This window comes from Rhinopithecus roxellana, chromosome 10, assembly GCF_007565055.1.
Source record: "Rhinopithecus roxellana isolate Shanxi Qingling chromosome 10, ASM756505v1, whole genome shotgun sequence".
Classification (NCBI taxonomy): Eukaryota; Metazoa; Chordata; class Mammalia; order Primates; family Cercopithecidae; genus Rhinopithecus; species Rhinopithecus roxellana.
Genome location: NC_044558.1, coordinates 138,258,063 through 138,280,255, shown reverse-complemented (window position 1 = coordinate 138,280,255; position 22,193 = coordinate 138,258,063). Strand labels below are relative to the sequence as shown.

General features: G+C 40.6%; 1 long non-coding RNA gene across 1 annotated transcript; it reads right to left on the bottom strand.

Moving 5' to 3' along the window:
* Positions 1-245: 245 nt before the first annotated feature.
* Positions 246-22,191, bottom strand: LOC104680305. The gene is made up of 2 exons (XR_750439.2): positions 21,991-22,191; positions 246-1,606 (listed from the first exon to the last, which is right to left on the bottom strand). It is a non-coding gene; the product is annotated as an uncharacterized LOC104680305 (long non-coding RNA).
* Between the last annotated feature and the right edge of the window lie 2 nt (positions 22,192-22,193).

The following is a 22,193-nucleotide window of genomic DNA, read 5'->3' as shown; positions in this document are numbered from 1 at the left end:
CAGGCATGGTGACAGGCACCTGTAGTCCCAGCTTCTCGGGAGGCTGAGGCAGGAGAATGACATGAACCTGGGAGGCGGCAGAGCTTGCAGTGAGCGGAAATCGCGCCACTGCACTCCAGCCTAGGCGATAGAGCGAGACTCCGTCTCAAAAAAAAAAAAAATTTCTTCCTCATATTTCATTTTAAAGAATTAACAATAGGTCTAAAATGGAAAATATTAAGCCATTTTCTAATGATGCCCAAAGGTGAGATAAAAGATATATTTTAAAAAACAAATATCAAGCAAATAATAACAGATGTGATAATAACAGATGTAGTAATACGGATGTGATAATAACAGATGTAGTACTACAGATGAAAAAGACTAAAAGAGATAAAGAAAAACATTTTGTAATGATAAAAGAAATATTTATCCAAAAAGACATGACAGTTAAGATCTTACATGGAACCAACCACAGATTTTCAATATACATAAATCAAATACAGGTGGAACTATAAGGAGAAATAGACAAATTTATAATTATAGTATAAGATTTAAAATATATAGTGTCCTTTAGAGACTGACAATATTTACCAAAAATAAGATTTATGTATTTAATTTTTAGAATTCATATAACATATTTAACAGGCTGCATCTAGTATCAAGCACATTGCCTTCTAACCGGTAGCTTTCAAGTGGTTGTTTGGCACACATGCAGCTAAGGCCAGGTGGCTCAGCTACAGTGACAAGTCACACCCTATAGGTGATGATAGATCCCATGGGTTTGGATAGTGTCTTAGGTCTTTCCCTTCTACATCTGAAAATATGTCAAAAGGACAGAGGGAGACAGGAACCTATTGTTCCAAAAGTAACCTGTACTTTGTCCTCCAAACTTCCCTCATTGACGCAGAAGGTAGGAGGAGCATCTTCTGAGAAGCATGTTCACCTTTGTAGGGAAACCAGTACCCATCATCAGGGGCTTAAGAGGCATTTTGAGGCATAATCAGGGGCACAGTCAGGCATAGAACCATGCTAGACTTCCTCTATTGGAGGTTCACCTCAGCAGTTTCTAAATTACCAAGTCGTCCAAAACCAATTAATTGTAAGAAGGTACCAAACTACATCCTTGGAGCTTGCCTCTGGTGGTGCCCAGGGAGAAGGTACATCCCTGTGCTGGCGTAGCGTCCAAGACCCTCAGGGAACCGATAGGCAAGGCTGGGAGCCTGGAGTGGTTTTCAGGTTGGGAATGTGCAGAGGTGTGGGGCCAGCTCCATCTGAGCCCCTGGCTGCCAACCTGGAGTGAGGACCTGCAGCTGCAACAACAGCAGAGCAGGAAAGGATGTTGAGAAAGTCCAGGAAAAGAAAGTCAGAGGGGCTGCAGTGGCCCCATTCTCCCTGCTGTCTGATTTCCCCAACATCTTCGCCTTACTCCAGGCTGTAACGGAGCCCGGTGCAGGACACTGTGCTCTTCAGATTTCTTTTGCCAAATGGGACTTTTTGTACTTGTAATTGTTCCCTCCTCTCTGGTACTCTAAGCCTCATAGTCCTGTTTTTCTTGAATATAGCTTGCTCCATATGGTCCCTTTAGATTCCTAGAAGAAATTTCTGCTGCATCATGTTAGGTGTCCTAGAGGCAAATGAATTCAGCTTCTCAGAAAAGAGTTAAGTTCTAAAGTACACATCTTATCCTAGTGGTTAAGTGTTGTCTGGAGAATATTTAACCCAATAATATATTATGTTCCATATAGGATATTTTTTGCTATATCTGTTAGAACTGCTTTTGCTACTGTAAATGTGATATCTGTTGATGGGAGCTTCTCCTTCCCTTCTTTGAACTGGGATAAAGAAAACAGTTGACCATATAGAGTTGTAAACCAAAAATAAAATTTGAAGGCCCTGGCAACCATTTTAGAGGCCCAGCGCACTCTAAAATTTAACCTGAAAAACTGGTTCAGGCTAAGATGGGAAGTGGAGGTTAGCACGCCTCATTATACCCCTCCAGCATTAACATCAACACAGACCATAATTCTAAGAAGAAAAATTTAGAGTCTATTCTTTCTAAAGCCTGCTACTTGGCATACATACATGTATTGATTGATGCCTTTTGTCTCCCTAAAATGTACAAGTTTTATCATGCAGGTAAAGATTCCAAGTAGCATGTTAAAACCTTGGTCTCCACAATCCCTTATTGTAACCCAGATACCTTTCTACTGATAATAACTCTTTCAACCAATTGCCATTGTACGATCATGCCACTTATATGATTACTGAGCACTCTAATGGTAAGAAGAAACTAAGACTAGCTGGTTGTTAATCTTAACTTTAGCCAAGACATACCCCAACTCAGTTACTTACCTAGGGATAGGTCTCAGGCTGTAGACAGCTCTCTACCATCCCAGAAGCAGGAGAAAGACCTCATTTTCCCTGTTAGAAGTGAGCTCAAACTCCACCAAGGAGTTACCTGCCTTGGATCATCATGGAAGCAGGAAAACTTGCCTTCCTTGTTGGGAGCAAGTAGAACTCCAATAAAAAGCGGTGGGTAGGGGGGTGGAATTTGTAAGGAAAAATAAACTTTAGATCTTGGCCACATTTGGGAAGATCAGGGATTCTCTGGAGGGGATGCTCTCACACCTCAGCAAATTGTCCTGTTGATTTGATTTGAGCCATAAAGTTAGCTCATGCTGGTACCAAGCACCAGGAGGAGATTTGTCAAAGGTCAGGGGCATCTCCACTCATAATCCCTCAGTGGTTACCAAATGTGAACCCCCAAAATTTGAGACAGGTCTCAGTTAATTTAGAAAGTTTATTTTGCCAAGGTTGAAGATGCATGCCCATGACACAGCCTCAGGAGTTCCTGATGACATGTGTCCAAGGTGGTCAGAGCACAACTTGGTTTTATACATTTTAGGGAGATATGAGACCTCAATCAACATAGGTAAGATGAACATTAGTTCAGTCTGGAAAGGCAGGACAACTCGAAGTAAAAGCAGGGCATCTTGAAGCAGGGAGGGGGTTCCCAGGTCACAGGTAGGTGAGAGACAAGTGGTTGCATTCTTCTGAGTTTTTGATTAGCCTCTCCAAAGGACTCAATCAGATACATATTTATCTCAGTGAGCAGAGGGATGACTTTGAATAGAATGGGAGGCAAGTTTGCCCTAAGCGATTCCCAGCTTGAATTTTCCTTAGTGATTTTGGGGTTCCAAGATATTTTCCTTTCACAATTATATACAGTTAACAATACTGAAGGAAAGGTGGCAGGCAAACATAATTGCTTCTGGATGCAGATGTTTACATTTCTTATACCTAAGATGCTTATGAATTGGAATTGAAGAGTGAACGTTGAGCAAAATTTATACCTGGTTTAGCCTTGCCACAGGGCTGCGTAGGGCAAACAGCCCAGGCCCCTTCACTTAGGATACATTTACAGTTGTCCTCTGCACCTTCTCCTATCTTCCCACTGAGTACCTTCCAAGCAACAGATACTGTGGTGTTGCTGAGATCTGACAAAGAAAAAGACTACTACTCAATATCTGAAACAAAAAGCTGAATCTAATGCTGCCTGAAACACAGTCTCCTCCAGTAAAGCAAGGAGCTGATTATCTATAGAAGTTTGGGGAGCATGAAGTTGAGGGATTGGTAGACTTTAAGAGGTGGGAGTGGGTTGGTTGTTGCCAGCTAGGGAAACTCAGTTGTTTAGATGAGATTGTTGTGGACTGGCTGGCTTTCAAAAGCATAGGGTTATTTCTGGCTAGATTTCAGAAGTGTATTCAGTTAGGTAAGTTGCCATCAATCCAGTAGACCAGATTATTTTATTTTATTCCTTTCTGGGTTCTTTTTTGAGACAGGGTCTCACTCTGTTGCCCAGGCTAGAGTACAGTGTACAATTACAGCTCACTGCATCCATGAACACCTGGGCTCAAGTGAACCTACTACTTCAGTCTCTCAAAATGCTGGGATTACAGGTGTGAGCCACCATACTCAGCCCATTAAACCAGTTTGGAACTAGTTCTGGTGGTTACTTGCTGCCATAACTACAGAACATTTAATCTTTTCCCAAGAGTGTCAGAATTTTTTTTTTTTATTTTCAAGTCTCTGCCTTCAAGAAAATCATAATCTATGTGGGGAATAGTCATGCAAGCTATACATAGAGGCGGCATAACGGAGAAGTTAAAAGCACAGGTTTCTTGCTAAACATGAAAGATTGGAGACTCGCATTTCCTTTTGCTCCTTCCTGAATTTCCACCTAGATGACACTAAAGGGATTTTAAAAGGCACAAATCTAAGAGAAAGAACATGAAGGGAGACAACAAGAGGGGGTAGAAGAACAGTTGAGAGATGCCAATTAAATTTTGGAAGCCCCCAAATCAGTTTGCAATTGCTAACTGATCTAGCAGAGCAGAGAAAGCAGAAACAATACTGCCTGCAGAGAGGGGAGCCAAAAAGAAAAACCCTGCCCTCAAACCCTGGAAAATCTCAGGAATAGGTAGTATTCGTCATCTCTGAAGGTAGGGGTGAGAAGTGAGGCTGAAAACAGAAGGATGGATTGAATATCTGTGAATGAAGCAGTTAGACCCTTATATCCCTTTCCATACCATAGGCAGACAAGTAACCCAGCCCAGCAGAAAATGGAAAGGTATTGAATTGAGAAACTCAAACTCAGGCATAGGTGAAAGGCAGGAAGCTCTGCAGAAAGTAGGGGAAATAAGTGGAAATTGATATAGCTCAAAGTCAGACTCTAAAGCCTCCTTCCTTACCGTGGCTCTTAGAATGCTGGCATCTATAACACCCACCAAAGTATGAAACTGTAAGGAGAATTTCTCCTGGGGAAAATGGCCATGCCTAGAAAAAAGATTTAGAGATGCTGACACATTTCTGGGGAGGTTTTCCCTAGGGAATAGCTCGGGCCCTACCGAATCATTCTGCAATAAGTCTATAATTCAGTACATTGCACTTCTCCACAAAGGTTTTGTTTTTAGGTTTTAGTGCCTCACTCTTAGATATAAATGAATAGGTAAGAATCACTAGACATTTGAGGGAAGTTTCCAGCATGAAGAAATAGAGATAAAACAAACAGAAAAGAATTTGGAGGAAACTGAGACAATAGAGGAATCAGAAAAGTTAAGACCTACAAGTTATGGTCTCAGAGAGATAAAAGAAGCTATTGCATTCATGAAGAAAAAATGAGATGTTTTTTAAAAGCCATAGGTAAGCAAGCCAGGTTCAGTGTTATGCACTTGTAGTCCTGGCTACTTGGGAGGATTGCTTGAGCCAGGAGTACGGGTCCAGCCTGGCAACATAGTGAGACCCTGTATCTTTAAAAAAAAAAAAAAAAAAAAAAAAAGCATATGGAGAAGATAAAAGATCTCTTGAAAATAAAAATCATGATAAAAAAATTGACAGAAGTAAAAAAATTGCAAAATATTAAATCTAGCTTCTCTGTGTTTTAACTTCCTTCCCCACCCCCCATCCCCGCCCTGAGACTGGGTCTTGCTATGTTAGCCTGCTTATCTCAAACTCTTGGGCTCGAGTAATCCTCCTGCCTTAGTCTCCTGAGTAGCTGGGATCACAGGTGCATGCCATTGCCTCCAGTTAATTTCCTTTTCTATAAAATGGGGATGGCAGCAGTCACTAATTTATAGTGTGTCACGTGTATTAAATAATTTAGTACATGCAATGAGCACGTAGTTCTTGCTACATTATTTTTTCACTTGCTATTTCACCATTTAGAGCAGAATAGGTATCAGTTTTCTGTTCAGTTTTAGCATATACATAAGGCTACGTGAGTAATTTATTGGCTTCTTAGAAAAAATTAGTCTATGTAAACAACATAGAAAAGCATGTTATATTAGCTAAAAGTACTTTTAGGCCGGGCGCAGTGGCTCACGCCTGTAATCCCAGCACTTTGTGAGGCCGAGGTGGGTGGATCACGAGGTCAGGAGTTTGAGACCTGCCTGGCCAATATGGTGAGACCCCGTCTCTACTGAAAATACAAAAATTAGCCAGGTGTGGTGGCATGCACCTGTAGTCCCAGCTACTTGGGAGTCTGAGGCAGAATCGCTTGAACCCCGGAGGCAGAGGTTGCAGTGAGCTGAGATCGCGCCACTGCACTCCAGCCTGGGTGACACAGCAAGGCTCCATCTCAAAAAAAAAAAAAAAAAAAAAAAAGTACTTTTAAAACTGAACTAGTAGTAATTATTTCTAAGCACAAAAAGGCAATAGAAAATTAATGAGGCCTGTTGTCAGCTGTTTTGATCTCTAAACTTAGAATGGCAGGTTGGGGATTGAAGTCCATTTGTTTTTTCAAAAATTGTGCACTAAGCACTTATTCCCACATGTCAGGCATTGTACTAGGTGCTGGCATTTGGTATTTTCATGATTGCACTTTAAGAAATATAAAAATAACTGAAAAACTTTTAAAAATGTAGGGTTAAAAATTAATGATGAGGAAATATCTCTCAGAAAGTATCTTTATCACAAAAAGATAAAGAGATGGAAAATAGAAGGACCATATAAGAAAACTAGAAAATCAGCATTCAGCTCAGGAGATACAAAATCTGAATAACAGGAGTTATATATATATATATAACACTATATAATTAAATACCATATATAAAGTACTTATATATAATATATTAATATATATTAAGTATTTATATATTATATATATTAAGTCTATATATAGAGAGAGAGAGATGAGAGAAAGAGAGACGAGAAGAGTGAGAGAGAGTGAAATAAATAGATGATAAGAAGTTACCAGAGAAATAATTTTTAAAAAATTCTCAGAATTGAGTTTCTGACTGATAGGGCCCACTGAGTGCACCAAGTTACCTCATCTTGAAATTTCAGAATCCTGGGGACAAAAAGAAGATCATAAAGGCTTCCCGAGGATTTAGAATCATAATGGCATTGGCTACTCAAAGGTGACAGTGGAAACTGTGAGATGATAGAACAGTGTCTTTAAAATTGTCAGAGGAAAAAAAATGATTTCTAACTTGGAATTATAAACAAATCACATGTGAGGATAGGGCAAGTTTTAATCTCTAATATTTTACCCCAATCTTCCTTTTTTTCAGAAAGCTCCAAAAAAGGAAACTCAAAGGATTAACTTAAGATCCAGAAAGTGGGAAATTTATTACAAAAAAAAAAGAGACAATGGGAACCCCTAGGATGAGAGTGAAGGTAGATCTCAGACAATGGCTAGGCAGCAGCACTAGAGAGCCAGCAGTCCAGATTGGTGCAGGTTAGAAAGCTTTGGGAGAGGTAGGTCCAGGAAAATGAAATTCCTACTATACCTGAAGAACTTAAATGTACTGAGATATAGACAACTGGGCTAGAGTTTAGGGATGATAGAGTGATTCAAAATTAAATGTTGTCTCCAGAGAAAAAAGTGACACTGATGTATTTCATTTGTTTGCCTAGAAAACAAGATTAGATGAGATTTTGTTTGCCTAGAAAACTAGGTGAACTTCCTAGTAAGTGCTTAACGAATTGTAGCTATATAATATGGATTAATACCACAGAGAAATATATAAAGCTGCATAAGAAGACTTGTGAAAGTAGCACTTAACCCTGTCAGGAGGAGATAGGAAAGGTGTCACAGTAGAACGCCACAACGGGGTATAAGTGGATGAATAGAGTTTGACAGGTGATGAGTGGAAAGAACATTCCAGTGTAGAAAGGTATAAGCTGTAACATAAAAGTCTGAAAGATATGTGTTAGCAATGATAGTATGAGCCAAGAAATTATATATTGTGCTTAGTTGACTTTCAAGCCTAAGGCCTACAGATAAATTGTTACAGACATTTAGGATCTCAGGGAATATTGCTCCCATGAACTCTTCCTGAGGAATGAAGTAGAAAATTAGCCTCAGATAAGCAAAATGACTAGAGAGGCATTGACATAAAGACTGGTGGCACTGGTCCTTAATAGGTCTAACATCACAAAAAGAGAGATAACCATACATTGTATACATCCTGCAAGAACATGGCAAGAGCACAGCTGTGAAGAAGCAGTGTCAAAAAATTAAGCTTAAGTCTAATCATGATGGAAACCTAAGATGGGTGGAGAGTAAACTGAGAGAAAATTTGGAAGCCCCCAGGCCCTCGGTTCCATAAGAATGCGAGGGAAGGGTAGGAGTGAAGAATGACGTGAGACTCCCAGTGCAGGTCACGTTCCAGTATTTAATCCAACTTTTTTAAATCTTTAAGCTGATGACACCTTTGGATATTGCCTATGATCTCTGAATCACACAATGTTGCTTTGCCTTAATTTTGGCTCTCTGATGAAAAGATTGAATTAATCACACAGCTCGATTCCTAGCACATTATGATCATTAGACTGAGCAAGGTCCTTGTCCTGTTTTAGTTATTCCCTATTAACCCCATTTCCCACTTGCATCTCCTTCCTCTCCTATAGGCAAACATTCTAGTCTTTTTAATGTGGTTTTTTGCTTGTTTCTTTATATAGTTCTTACAAAACATGTATCTTTGTGCGCATGTGTATTTTTGTTTTACAAAAATGTGCATCATATACATCTTAGTCTTGGGCATTATGCTTTAAGTTCAGCCATGCTGCAATGTGCAAATCTGATCTATTGCTAATCTACTCTTCCAGTGATGGACACCAAGATTATCTTCTATTTACTGTACCATAAATATTGTTACAATGCACATCTTTGCATATGTCCCCTTGGGACATATATGACCTGAGACTATGGACCTGAGACTATTTGAGCACAGGAAGGAGCTTAAATACTGCCCAATATTCATTTAATGATAATTAACAAGTATTTATTGAATGTTACCATAGTACCAGCTACTATTTTAGCTTCTAGGCATATAGTAGGAAACAAGATAGACAAGGTCCTTGCTCTCAAATAGCTCACTTTCTTTCTTTTTTTTTTTTTTTTTTTTGAGACGGAGCCTGGCTCTGTCGACCAGGCTGGAGTGCAGTGGCCGGATCTCAGCTCACTACAAGCTCCGCCTCCCGGGTTCATGCCATTCTCCTGCCTCAGCCTCCTGAGTAGCTGGGACTACAGGCGCCCGCCACCTCGCACGGCTAGTTTTTTTGTATTTTTTTCGTAGAGACGGGGTTTCACCGTGTTAGCCAGGATGGTCTCGATCTCCTGACCTAGTGATCCGCCCGTCTCGGCCCTCCAAAGTGCTGGGATTACAGGCGTGAGCCACCGCGCCCTGCTCAAATAGCTCACTTTCTAAAGAAACAGAACAAAGACTTTTTTGGGGGGTAATAGTCCTATGCAGAGAATGAAAACATTGTGATGTGCTAGTGTCAGAATGGCTATTTAGATTAGTTAGATAAGAATAAACATTAGAGCTAAGTTCTTGAACGACAAGAAAAGGTCAGCTAGGTAAAGAGCTGGGTTAAAAGCCTCCTCGGCAGAGGACACGGTTAAGTGCAATGACCCTGAGGAGGGAATAGCCTTGACACATGGGAGAGCAGCAAGAAGGTCCGGTGTAGGGATAAGAAAGAGTGTAATGGAAGAGAAGTGTACTAGTTATCTGTTGTTATATAACAATATTACCACAAATGTAGCAGCCTGGCACAGTTTAGCTGGGTCCTCTGCAAAGCTGCAATCAGGGTATTGGCCAAGGTAGGGTTCTCATGGGAGGCTCATCTGTGAATCTGCTTCCAAGCTCAAGTAGTTTTTGGCAGAATTCAATTTTTTGCAGGCTCTTGGCTGGAGGGCCTCAACCTCTTGCTGGCTGTTGGCTGGAAGCTGCCCTCAGTTCCTTGCGGTGGGGGCCTTCCCCTCATGGCTGCTTGCTTCCTCAACACCAACGAGAGAGAGAGAGTTTCCCAGCAAGAGAGGTTATAGTCTTGTGTAAGGTTATCACAGAGGTGATGGCCCATCACCCTGGCTGTGTTCTGTTGGTTAAAAACATGTCCAGGTCCTGCCCACTCAAGGGAAAGGAATTATACTGGGATGAATACCTGGAGTTGGGGATCATGGGAACCACGTTAGGGGCTGTCAGCCACAATGAGGAAACAGAGGTGGAGGTTGGGGGAGGGTTTATATCATGAACATCATCTTAAGCACTATAGTATGAACTTGTTTTTTCTAAGTGAGGTAGAGAATGATTAGGAGACCTGAGCAGATTATATCATATTTTAAATTCTTAACTATCCCTCTGCTTCAGTGTCTAAGAGACATTGTAGTGGGGTCAGCAGGGAAGCAAGAAATCCATAGGAGGCTGTTGCTGTAGAGAGGAGACAGTGGCCTGGCTTCGATGGAAGTGTATATAGAGAGAAGTGGACAGAATTGGGATATGCTTTCGAGGTAGAGTGGATAGCAATTGCTGACAGTTTATTGGGGGACTGTTCACAGACAAATTTAGTAGTTTGCCCAAGTTCACAAACTGTCATTGGAAGAGCTAGAATTAGAACTCTGCCTGCCTGGTTCTTCATCCTGTTCTTTTTCTACTATGCCATTATAGACACCATGATATATCCAGTATATCCTCTCTATACCTACTCTCATTGCCTGCCCTCTACCTCTTACTTTCAAATTTTGCTTTAAACAAACAACTATTGCACAGGCTGCTCTGAAGAAGAGGCATTGTTGCTGCAACTCTAAATCATGCTTTTAGAATTGGTAACATTAATAGTTATAGTGTCAGGTAGGTGTAGCAAAAGCAATGATCTTAGAGAAAACGTGTCTACTCCAGCATTTGCATTAAGCCAGACTACCCTTCTATGTAGTAATTTCTGTGATGCCCCCTGTACACATTTACAGAAGTCTGGGTAGCCCAAGCAATGCAAAGCATGGGGAAAGAGACTATGTTGTCTTCTTGATTTGTGCCGTCCTGAGATGTGGGGGTTTTGTCTTATGAATCCTTTATGTAGTGTCCTACTTCCTTTCCCTAGGCTGTCCTAATCCTTCCATGGGATGTATTCTTCCCTGGGTACTTTTAGAGTAGATAATGGCACCTGAGTGGAAACTGTTTTTGTAAGAATAAGGACCAATTACTGAGTATTGTGACAGGCAATGTGCTAAGTACTTTACATCTATTAGCTCATTTAATCATCAAAACACTCCAGTGAATTATAGTCTCATTTCAGAGGAAATAAAACTAAAGCTCTAAGAAGCTGACTTATTAGCTAGTGGTTTTGCTTACCTGCATCTGAAGGTAACTCTCCTAGAAAAAAATAATTTGCCTCAATAGTGAAACATTTAACATTTAAGTGAAGTTCCATTTAGTCTTTTTCCCCCATGTTGTTTTACTTATTAATTGTTAGACATTTTGAAAGAAACATTACGAAGTCTTTAAAAGTATACATCTTTTAAAATTTCCTATGAAAATCAACATGTTGTTTATTTTCCTTTCCTCTCCATGGCCACAAGATAATTTCAGTGCCAACCTACATGAATAATATGCATGGTCTCAGGATTCCTGCTGAGATTAAGGGAAAAATTCTTATTTTAAAAGTAATTTGCTGAATTTTTTTCTGGCACAGACATCTGCTTTAAAGCTTTAATTAATGTTGCATGGTTTTAAAGAGACTAGTTTCCAATAACCCAAAAAATATCAACATTATGAAGAAGATGAAACAGATGTAGGAACACTCAGATCAAATAAGGAGCTCAATTATCTTTGGAAGGTAAACGTTGCTGACCCCTACTTTTGCTGCCTGATACTAATTACAAATAAAAAGAATCTTAGGAGGGCAATTCAGATGGGGCAGCTGGGAGGGGATACTGGAAAGAGAAGTAGGGAAGTGCCATAGAAAAGGTAAGGCAGCCAATGAAGGTACTTTATTTACCAGCTACCTTGTGGAAAAACCCTAGGAGGTAATGTAATATACAAACCTCAGAATTATCCCACTAGAGGGATGACGGAGCTGAAAAGCCAGGGATAAATGCTGCTCCTTGTGCCTTGTGTGTATGGTGAGTGGCGGGGGGGGGGGGGGGGTGGTGGGGGGGTGGGGCGGGGGGCAGGTTGGGGGGTGGTGGGGGGGTGGGGCGGGGGGCAGGTGGGGGGGTGGTGGGGGGGTGGGGCGGGGGGCAGGTTGAGGGTACTGGAGTTCATTTTCTGTGCTTTTGACCTTCCTATAATCCCATAAGACTCCTTGTTCAGTTGGGAAGGGGACTCTCAGGCACAGAGACTGAGCAGATATTGACAGTCGGAAGTCACAGAAACACACTGACAGGTCTGAGGAATGTGAGCTGGGCACAGCAGCACTTGCTACACATGCTGTGTTAATGATGGGGAGGATAAACAGGTTGCATATGTTGCTGATGGGAGTTTAAATGTGGTTACTTCTATGGAAATCAATTTGGAAACACCTATCAAAAGCATAGTTGTTTCAGTAATACTGCTTTGAAGGTTTTCTCCTACAGATATATTCATAAATGTGCAAAATGATGTATGAATAAGGTTATTAGTTGCATCACTGTAAGGCAAAAGGTTGGAAATATCCTTAATATTTTTCACTAGAGGACTGGTTAAATTATGGTACCTTTACTTTTTGTATAAATTTATGAGTTCCAAGTAAAATTTTGTTACATGCATAGACTGCCTAGAGATCAAGTCAGGGCTTTCAGGGTATTCATTTCCTGAATAACTTACATTGTGTCCATTAAATAATTTATGATACATTTAAATGCAATACTATGCTTGTTTGAAAGAATGAGGAAGCTCCTTGTATAATGGTATACGGTTGATTGCAAAGATATACTGTTAGGAGAAAAAAGCAAGATGGAGCAGTGTTTGTATGTGAACACATTTGGATTAAAAAAATGGTGGTGGTGCGCCGGGCGCGGTGGCTCACGCCTGTAATCCCAGCACTTTGGGAGGCTGAGGCGGGCGGATCATGAAGTCAGGAGATAGAGACCATCCTGGCTAAAACGGTGAAACCCTGTCTCTACAGAAAATACAAAAATTAGCCGGGCGTGGTGGCGGGCGCCTGTAGTCCCAGCAACTCGGGAGGTTGAGGCAGGAGAATGGCATGAACCCCGGAGGCGGAGCTTGCAGTGAGCCGAGATTGCGCCACTGCACTCCAGCCTGGGCGACAGAGCGAGACTCTCTCTCAATAAATAAATATATAAATAAAAATTAAAAAAAATGGTGATGGTGGTGGGAGAATGTATGTTATATGTGCATAAAATCTATGGAAAGTCCCACCAAAGATAGTTAATACTTGTTAACTTGGAGGAAGGGAACTAAGGACAAGAGTGAGGGGATACTTTTCCTTCTGTATAGCAACTGTATTCCATTAGCTACTCAAAAATAAAATGTAAATAATTTGCAAAGAACATTGTATCTTGGGGGCAGTTGGGAGCTGCTAAATTTTGTTTTAATCTTTCACTGAATAGGTGATCAGACCTGTTGGGATGGACAGGCAGTTGGGTGGGATGCAGAGTTTCAGAGAGCCTAAAGGGAGAGCGAATGACTGGATAGAGAAGGAACCAAAGTTTAGTTCCCAGGGCCAAAGCACCAATCAGGGAATAGTATTCAGCTGTTAACTTGTCAGGCAATGTACTTGGGTAGGTAGAGGACTCAGTTTGAAGGTAAATGGTATCAGGCTATCAGTTTTAACTGCATTTTTTAAGATTCTGTATGTCTATTTGGTATCCACCTATCACAGGACCAAACCATAAATAAATATGGTAAACCATATTTACCTCTGTTCTGTAAGTCGGCTTCCTGGGAACTCATGTGCAGACCACCTGATCAAGGTTGTGGCTCCACATACCTTCTTATCTAATTCTCACATACCAAGCCACTGTTTGCCCTGCCCTAAATCATCACAGGGCCAGGTATCAGGCAACTAGAGATCACCTCTATAGCCCAAAGCCTATTGGAATTATTCAAACTAGTCAATCCTTAACTGTTTCCCCTGCTCTGCCTTGCATTTGCTGCAGGACCCCAGTAAGGGCTCTGGTCTATGCCTTCCCCTCACTCCTGCTTCTGCCCCGCAGAAGTCGGCATGAATAGAGCCTCCTTTTCGCCTTTTGCCTTCTAGACTTCCAACGCTCTCTGCCATGAGTATACACATTTCCACTTAAAAACAAAAATAAACCCAGAGCCCTTAAAAGAAAGTTTTATTAGTATATAATTCACATACTGTATCACACCATATATATTAGTTTCATATGGCTACAAATTACCACAAATTGGGTGAATTAAAACAACAGAATTTGTTTTATTGAATATTGTTTTATTTTATTGAATATTTACAGAATTTTGTTTTATTTTACATTTACATAATTTACAGAATATTGTTTTATTTTATTGAAAATATTTATTTTCTCACAGTGCTGGAAGACTGGCCATCCAAAATCAAGATGTCGGCAGGGGGACGCTCCTGAAGGCTCTGGGGAAGAATCCTTTCCCTCCTTTCTATGTCCTGGTGGTTGTCAGCACTCCTTGGTGTTCTTTGGCTCGCTAACTAAATTGCTTTACTGTCTCTGTCATCACATGGCCTTCTTCCCTGTGTCTCCTCCGTGTCTTCAAATCTCTCTCTTCTCTCTCTTTTTTTAAGCCAGAGTCTCGCTCTGTCGCCCAGGCTTGAGCGCAGTGGCGCGATCTCGGCTCACTGCAAGCTCCGCCTCCCGGGTTCACGCCATTCTCCTGCCTCAGCCTCCCGAGTAGCTGAGACTACAGGTGCCCGCCACCACGCCCAGCTAACTTTTTGTATTTTTAGTAGAGACGGGGTTTCACCATGTTAGCCAGGATAGTCTCCATCTCCTGACCTCGTGATCTGCCCGCCTCAGCCTCCCAAAGTGCTGGGATTACAGGCCTAAGCCACTGCACCTGGCCCCAAATCTCTCTCTTCTTACGAGGACACCAGTCCTTGGTTTTAGGTGTCCATCCTAATACAGTATGGCCTCATCTTAACTTGATCACATCTGCAAATATCCCATTTCTAAATAAGGTGATATTCAAGGTACAGGGGTAGGACTTTAACATATGTTTTTAGTGGATACAAATCAACCCACACCACCATACAATTCACCCATTTAAAGTATACAATTTAATGGTTTTTAGTATACTCACAGAATTGTGCAATCATTATATCAACTTTACAACATTTTCATTGCCCCACAATGAAACCCTGTCCTGTATGCATTAGCAGTCACTCTCCATTTTCCTGCAACACTCCCCCAAGTCCTAGATAACCAGTTACCCATGTTCTGTCTCTATAGATTGCCTATTCTGGACATTTCATATAAATTGAATAATATAGTATGTGGCCTTTTGTGCTGGCTTCTTTTTTTTTTTTTTGAGATGGAGTCTCACTGTGGCCCAGGCTGGAGTGCAGTGGCATGATCCTGGCTCACTGCAACCTCCACTTCCCAGGTTCAAGTGATTCGCCTGCCTCAGCCTCCCCCATAGCTGAGATTCCAGGTGCCCACCACCACGCCTGGCTACTTTTTGTATTTTTAGTAGAGATGAGGTTTCACCACATTGGCCAGGCTGGTCTCCAAGTCCTGACCTCAAGTGATTCACCTGCCTCGGCCTCCCAAAGTGCTGGGATTACAGATGTGAGCCACTGCGCCTGGCATTGCTTAGTATAATGTTTCTAAATTTCATACATGCTGTATCAGTACTTCATTCCTTTTAATGGCTGAATAATATTCAATTGTACAGACATAACACATCGTATTTAAGCATTTACTAGTAGATGGGACATTTTGGTTCTACTTTATTACTTTATTTATTTATTTATTTATTTATTTTTAAACGAGTCTTGCTCTGTTACCCAGGCTGGAGTGCAGTGGTACAATCTCGGCTCACTGCAACCTCTGCCTCCCAGGTTCAAGCAATTCTCTGCCTCAACCTCCTGAGTGGCTGGGATTACAGGTGCCCACCACCATGCCCGGCTAATTTTTTGTATTTTTTTTTTTTTTAGTAGAGACGGGGTTTCACCATCTTGGCCAGGCTGGTCTTAAACTCCTGACCTCGTGATCTACCTGCCTTAACTTCTCAAAGTGCTGGGATTACAGGTGTGAGTCACTGTGTCTGGCCTGGTTGTTTCTACTTTTTGGTGACTTGGATAATGCTGCTATGAAAATTTGTGTTCAAACTTTTGTGTGCATATGTGTTTTCATTTCTCTTGGGAATATACCTAGGAATGGAATTGCTGGGTCATATGGTAACAGTATGTTTAACTGAAGAACCACCAGACTGTCTTCCAAAGCAGCTACATCATTTACACTCCCATCAGCAATGTATGAGGATTCCAACCAATTTTTCCACGTCCTCGTCAACCCTTGTTATTATCTTTTTTTATTATGATCACCTATGTAGGTGTGAAATGATATCTCATTGTGGTTTTGATTTACATTCCCCTGTTGACTACTGATGTTGAGCATCTTTTCATGTACTTATTGGTCACTTTCATCTCTTCTTTGGAGAAATGCCTAATCATATTCTTTGCATTTTTTTAATTGGGCTGTCTTTTTATTAATTAGTTCTAAGAGAGTTTTTTATATATTTTTGTACAAGTACCTTATGTATAATTTACAAATATTTTCTCCAACCTTGTGGGCTGTCTTTTCACTTTCTTGATAGTGTCCTTTGAATCACAAAAGTTTTCAATTCTGATGAAGTCCAACTTATCTATGTTTTCCTTTGTTGCTTGTACTTTTGATGCCATATCTCAGAAACAGAACTTTTTAAGGACACATTGTTTATTAAAAATGAGTAAATCATTTATGTGAAAAATTCTGGGCTAACAAAGTCATGGTGAATAAGAAGTATTTTTTCAAGTCACTAAATAATTTGTACCACTTTAGGCTTTCTTTTTAGAGTCACTTTTTTTGTGTTTCACTTAGGATTCTTGTCCTTGTACAAGAATAATAATTACGTAGATTACCATTTATTCAAATAGTTACGGGTGTATAATATTGCTGTGATTCCTATTTGTATAACTAACATTTCTGTTAATGTTAGTTCTAACTTGTTCACAGAAAGTAAAAAGAATATAATTAAAATAATATGAAATTCTACCTCTCAAAGCTAATCCAAAGTTAAAGTTTATTTAATTTTATTTTTATTTATTTATTTATTTTGAGACAGAGTCTTGCTCTGTCGCCCAGACTGGAGTGCAGTGGCGTGATTTCGGCTCACTGCAAGCTCTGCCTCCTGGTTTCACACCATTCTCCTGCCTCAGCCTCCCGAGTAGCTGGGACTACAGGTGCCCGCCACCATGCCTGGCTAATAGTTTGTATTTTTAGTAGAGACGGGGTTGCACTGTTAGCCAGGATGGTCTTGATCTCCTGATCTCGTGACCTGTCCGCCTTGGCCTCCCAAGGTGCTGGGATTACAGGTGTGAGTCACTGCACCAAGTTTATTTTAATAAAAAGATGCTCACTATATTTTAAGTCAAAATAGCAGAATTGCAAAATGTTTAGTACATTCCTATTTTGTAAAAAATTACATAGATATTTTCTTGGAAATAAGTCTAGAAGAATATAAGCAAAAAGTTAATAATGGTAATCTATGGAGGGGGCAGTTTTCATGTTTTTGGGAAAATACTTTTTCTAGTTTGGTATAAAGATTGAACGTATGCTATAAAAATAAAGTGAAAACATCTTTCAGCCTTTTCCATGCATATTTAAAATGAAATATTTTACAAAATCACAATCTTACTAAATGTTTTATACCGTGTTTTATCCTGTGCTTTTTTCACTTCATATAATATGATGTCATTGAATATTCTTTGAAAAGATGATTTGTACTACTCGAATTAAAATTCAAGGCTTAGAGTCACATTATTTAGCCATTTCTCTATTGTTGAATGTCTAGGTTGTTGTTTACAATTTCTCACCACTTAAAAAAATGTGGTGCCTAACATTTCCATAAATAAATGCTTGTTTGCATCTCTGATTATTTTGACTGGGGAGACTCCTAAAATAAAGGTTACTGGATCAAAATATATGAGTATTTAAAAATGTCTTCCTGAATGAATTCCTTTGAAGACACTGTAACACTGAATTACTTATTCTTTTTGGTTTCAGTTCTTCAAGTGTAATTGCCTATTTCTATACTTTATTTAGTGCATGGAAGCAGCAAGGGAAAGGCATGAAGCAGCCTGGAGTGCATGTTGCACTAGAAGGCAGGAGACCTAGATTCTTTAGGTCTTGGAAAACTCACAAATTTCCAGCAGCTTTATATACCTTATCTTTCAAATAAGTGGGGGTGGGATTCCTGAGTCATAAATTCCACAGTTCTCTAGTTTTCCTTGGCTACTAGGAGAAATGCTGGGCTTCGTACTGTGGGAAAAGCAGTAAATACAGGTATCCCAGTGGAGGATACGTTTTCATGGCCTAGTCTCTAGACAGATGCTTTTACAGAAACAAAATGAAATCCTTAACAATGCTGTTAATAGGTAATATTACGTCTGTTTTATTATCAGCTGTTTTACAGCTGAAAAAACTGAAGCCCACAGAATTTCAGTAACTTGCCCAAGAGCATTCAGCTAGTAAGGGGCAGGAATAAGAATCTAGTCCAGCCGGGAGCGGTGGCTCACGCCTGTAATCCCAGCACTTTGGGAGGCCCAGGCGGGCGGATCACGAGGTCAGGAGATCAAGACCATCCTGGCTAACACGGTGAAACCCCATCTCTACTAAAAATACAAAAAACTAGCCGGGCGCGGTGGCGGGCGCCTGTAGTCCCAGCTACTCGGGAGGCTGAGGCAGGAGAATGGCGTAAACCCGGGAGGCGGAGCTTGCAGTGAGCCGAGATTGCGCCACTGCACTCCAGCCTGGGCAACAGAGCGAGACTCTGTCTCAAAAAAAAAAAAAAAAAAATCTAGTCCATGTGTGTCTGGCTCCAAAGCCATGCTGTTGGCACTTTACAATACTTCAAAGTTGGACAGAAATCGTATTTTTATGGGCTTGATATTATTGATTTAATGACACACATTCACAAGTTCTATGCTGATTATTCCTCCTCTAAAGAACTTTTATTTCAAAGGTACTTAATGGTGGAGCACTATTAATGCATTAATTTCAATATCAGAAAAACAGTATCAACAAAACCAATAGGAATGTATAATTATAATTTTATGAAAAAATAAGCCTACCAAAATATTAATCTTATAAACCAGATATTTCTCTAAAAATACTCTAAACTATTACGGCAAGTTTTCTTTTCCTACCTGAGGTCTACATTTCTCAGTTCTTTACTTTCATAAAAAGCTTCTTTTCTCAAATATTTGAATAGATACTCTATGAATCAGCAAGTATGTGACAATACTTTATATATGTGTGTGTGTGTATATATAGATATATATATATATATATATTTTTTTTTTTTTTTGAGAGAGAGAGTTTCACTCTTATCATCCAGGCTGGAGTGCAGTGGCACAATCTCGGCTCACTGCAACCTTCGCCTCCTGGGTTCAAGTGATTCTTCTGTCTCAGCGTCCCAAGTAGCTGGGACTACAGGGGTGCACCACCATGTCCGGCTGATTTTTGTATTTTTAGTAGAGATGGGGTTTCGCCATGTTGGCCAGGCTGGTCTTGAACTCCCGATTTCAGGTGATGGGCCCGCCTTGGTCTCCCAAAGTGCTGCGATTACAGGCCTAAGCCACCATGCCTGGCCGAAAGTCCTACATTTTAAACAACTTTATGTTACTGTTCCCTGTCTTTTTCTTTCCTAGCCTTATTGTTATTTTTCTTCGTGACTTTCTCCCTCTCTCTCGGTGGCAATTATCCACAAAGTCTTGTACAGCCAATAAGAAACAGACTTCTGGCCGGGCGCGGTGGCTCAAGCCTGTAATCCCAGCACTTTGGGAGGCCGAGACGGGCGAATCACGAGGTCAGGAGATCGAGACCATCCTGGCTAACACGGTGAAACCCCGTCTCTACTAAAAATACAAAAACTAGCTGGGCGAGGTGGCGGGCGCCTGTAGTCCCAGCTACTCGGGAGGCTGAGGCAGGAGAATGGCGTAAACCCGGGAGGCGGAGCTTGCAGTGAGCTGAGATCTGGCCACTGCACTCCAGTCCTGGCGACAGAGCGAGACTCCGCCTCAAAAAAAAAAAAAAAAAAAAAAGAAACAGACTTCTATCACCCACAACAATATGTCTAAGACAATTTCTCATATCTCTACTAATACACTACCAGGTTTCACATCCTTAGGTGGATTTATCTTTCCAGTTTCAACAATATGAAGCTATATGAATTTTAAGTGACTACAGCATAACCATCCCTGCAGCAATTGAACATTTGTCAGACAGTGCATATTTAAGAGCTTCACATTTTCAAAGGATGTAAAGTCTTGCTGTTTTTGTAGAAATCGAACCATCCATTATAAAAGTCTTTAGTATTTTTGTCTTTCGGGTTTTTTGATTTAGTCGTTTTTGCCATTTACATCTATAGCTTTTACTGAATTCCCCCACTCAGCTCCATGAAGGCAGAAGCTATATTGTCTCAGTCACCATTATAGCCTTATCACCTACTACATAGCAAGTGCTAAGTATCTGTTGAATGAATGAATGAATGAATATATTCTTCTATCAATGACTTGAGATAACACTTTTTATATTTCAAATATAGTTATTCCTTGCTAAGCTTGGAGGTGGTATGCCACAAATACTGCCTCACAGTTGGCAAGAAAAGTCACGGTGTTACAGAAAATAGGGAGTGCGAGAGGGTAAAATAAACCAAACTTCTGACAAATAAAAGTTTTGGGGACATATGCTTTCAAAGTAAGCCAGACTTACTGACTTTAAAGATCTCCTCTAGCAGAAAAGCTTTTATCTGAATCATCTTTGTAACCTGTTTAGAAGACATTGCTTCAGGAGTATCTACTGTGGTATGTTCTCCTATAAATGTCACGCCATACATATACAGACTGTACCTTACTGGACTTGAAATTTAATTACTTTTGCTTTTGCATTCTTTCGTGATCCATTTTTATAATCCTTATTGAGAAGTAAATCTGTATAGATTTATTCATTTAGGAGAATATCCATTTAGTAGAAAATTTAAAATTTATGGCCTCCTTTTTTGCCTGGCCGATTAGAAGGCAAACATTTCATGACTAATTTGACTGGAATATGGTTTTTAGATTCATCATTAGCTTGGGCTACAACTCAGGTTGTGCTGTAACTTTGTGTCAACTCATTGATCCAACAGTGTGTCCTTCACATTTTTTCTTATTATGGCCACTGTTTTTTGTGTCATCAAAGGTGAAGGCACAGCCTTCCTCTCCTCATGTTCAGCATCTTCTGCTCTTTCTCTGGTTATAAACAATGAGTAAAAGAGAAAATCTAGTATTTCTCTGACCCTAAAGAACACATATGAGATTCACAGATTCAAAGTTAAAATGCAACATTAGGGTACGTTATGTCACCAGGGACTGAAAAGAACACAGATAATAGATGCCAAAAAATGTATTAAGTAATGTTAAAATTAATTTTGTGTGAAGTTGACCAAGGCTTTTAAAACTAGACCTTTGTTTCCTTGATTATTATTCTGAATTTTCTCTGTTCTCTTGCTAGTCTCAATATTTTTTATCAGAGCGTCAGGGACAGACAGGACCTAAAAAACTCCACTTGGTGTAATAACTAAACATATGTTGGGGCTAAGTATTGCTGAGTGTGTCTGTGTGTGTGTGCTTTTCTTGTTTGGTCTCAGAAACACCTTCCTTTCCTTAATAAACTTTTATGTATTTCCAGACTTTTCTCTTAATTTTATGTAACCTTACAAAGTTTTTTTTACAGCTTTCTCTGCGTGCCAGTCAATAAATGTGTTTCACATGAACAAATAATACAGCCTGAATAAACTCAATCCTATTATTGCAGGTTGCGAAGTCACCTACTCCGTTTTTATGGCAATGCTGATTTGGGGCATTCTGCTCTTACAGGCTGATTCTCCTGTAAGGAAACGGTGTTTATTCCCCATCCTACTATGAAAGATGCTGAGAGGCAAAGGTGCCTCTGCATTTCACGATTGCCCACTGGGCTAGGACAGCCTCAAGCTCGGCTTATCTGGCAGTTCCGCCAAGGGCGCTCTGCCCTCCTGGAGCTATTGGAGTCACCTGTTCAAGGTCGCGAACCCACCGGTGCAGCCGGCAATCAGCGAGGTCCAGCGGGGCTGCGCGGTTTCCGCTCTGCCCGCATTCGGCGTCGCCTGGGCCCCCACCTGGTGCCCCGCAATCTGCGCAAAGGCTGTGAGACCGCGCCCTCTCCCGACCTACCCCACCAGCCCAAGCTGGGCCCGGAACTAACACCCCACAAGCGC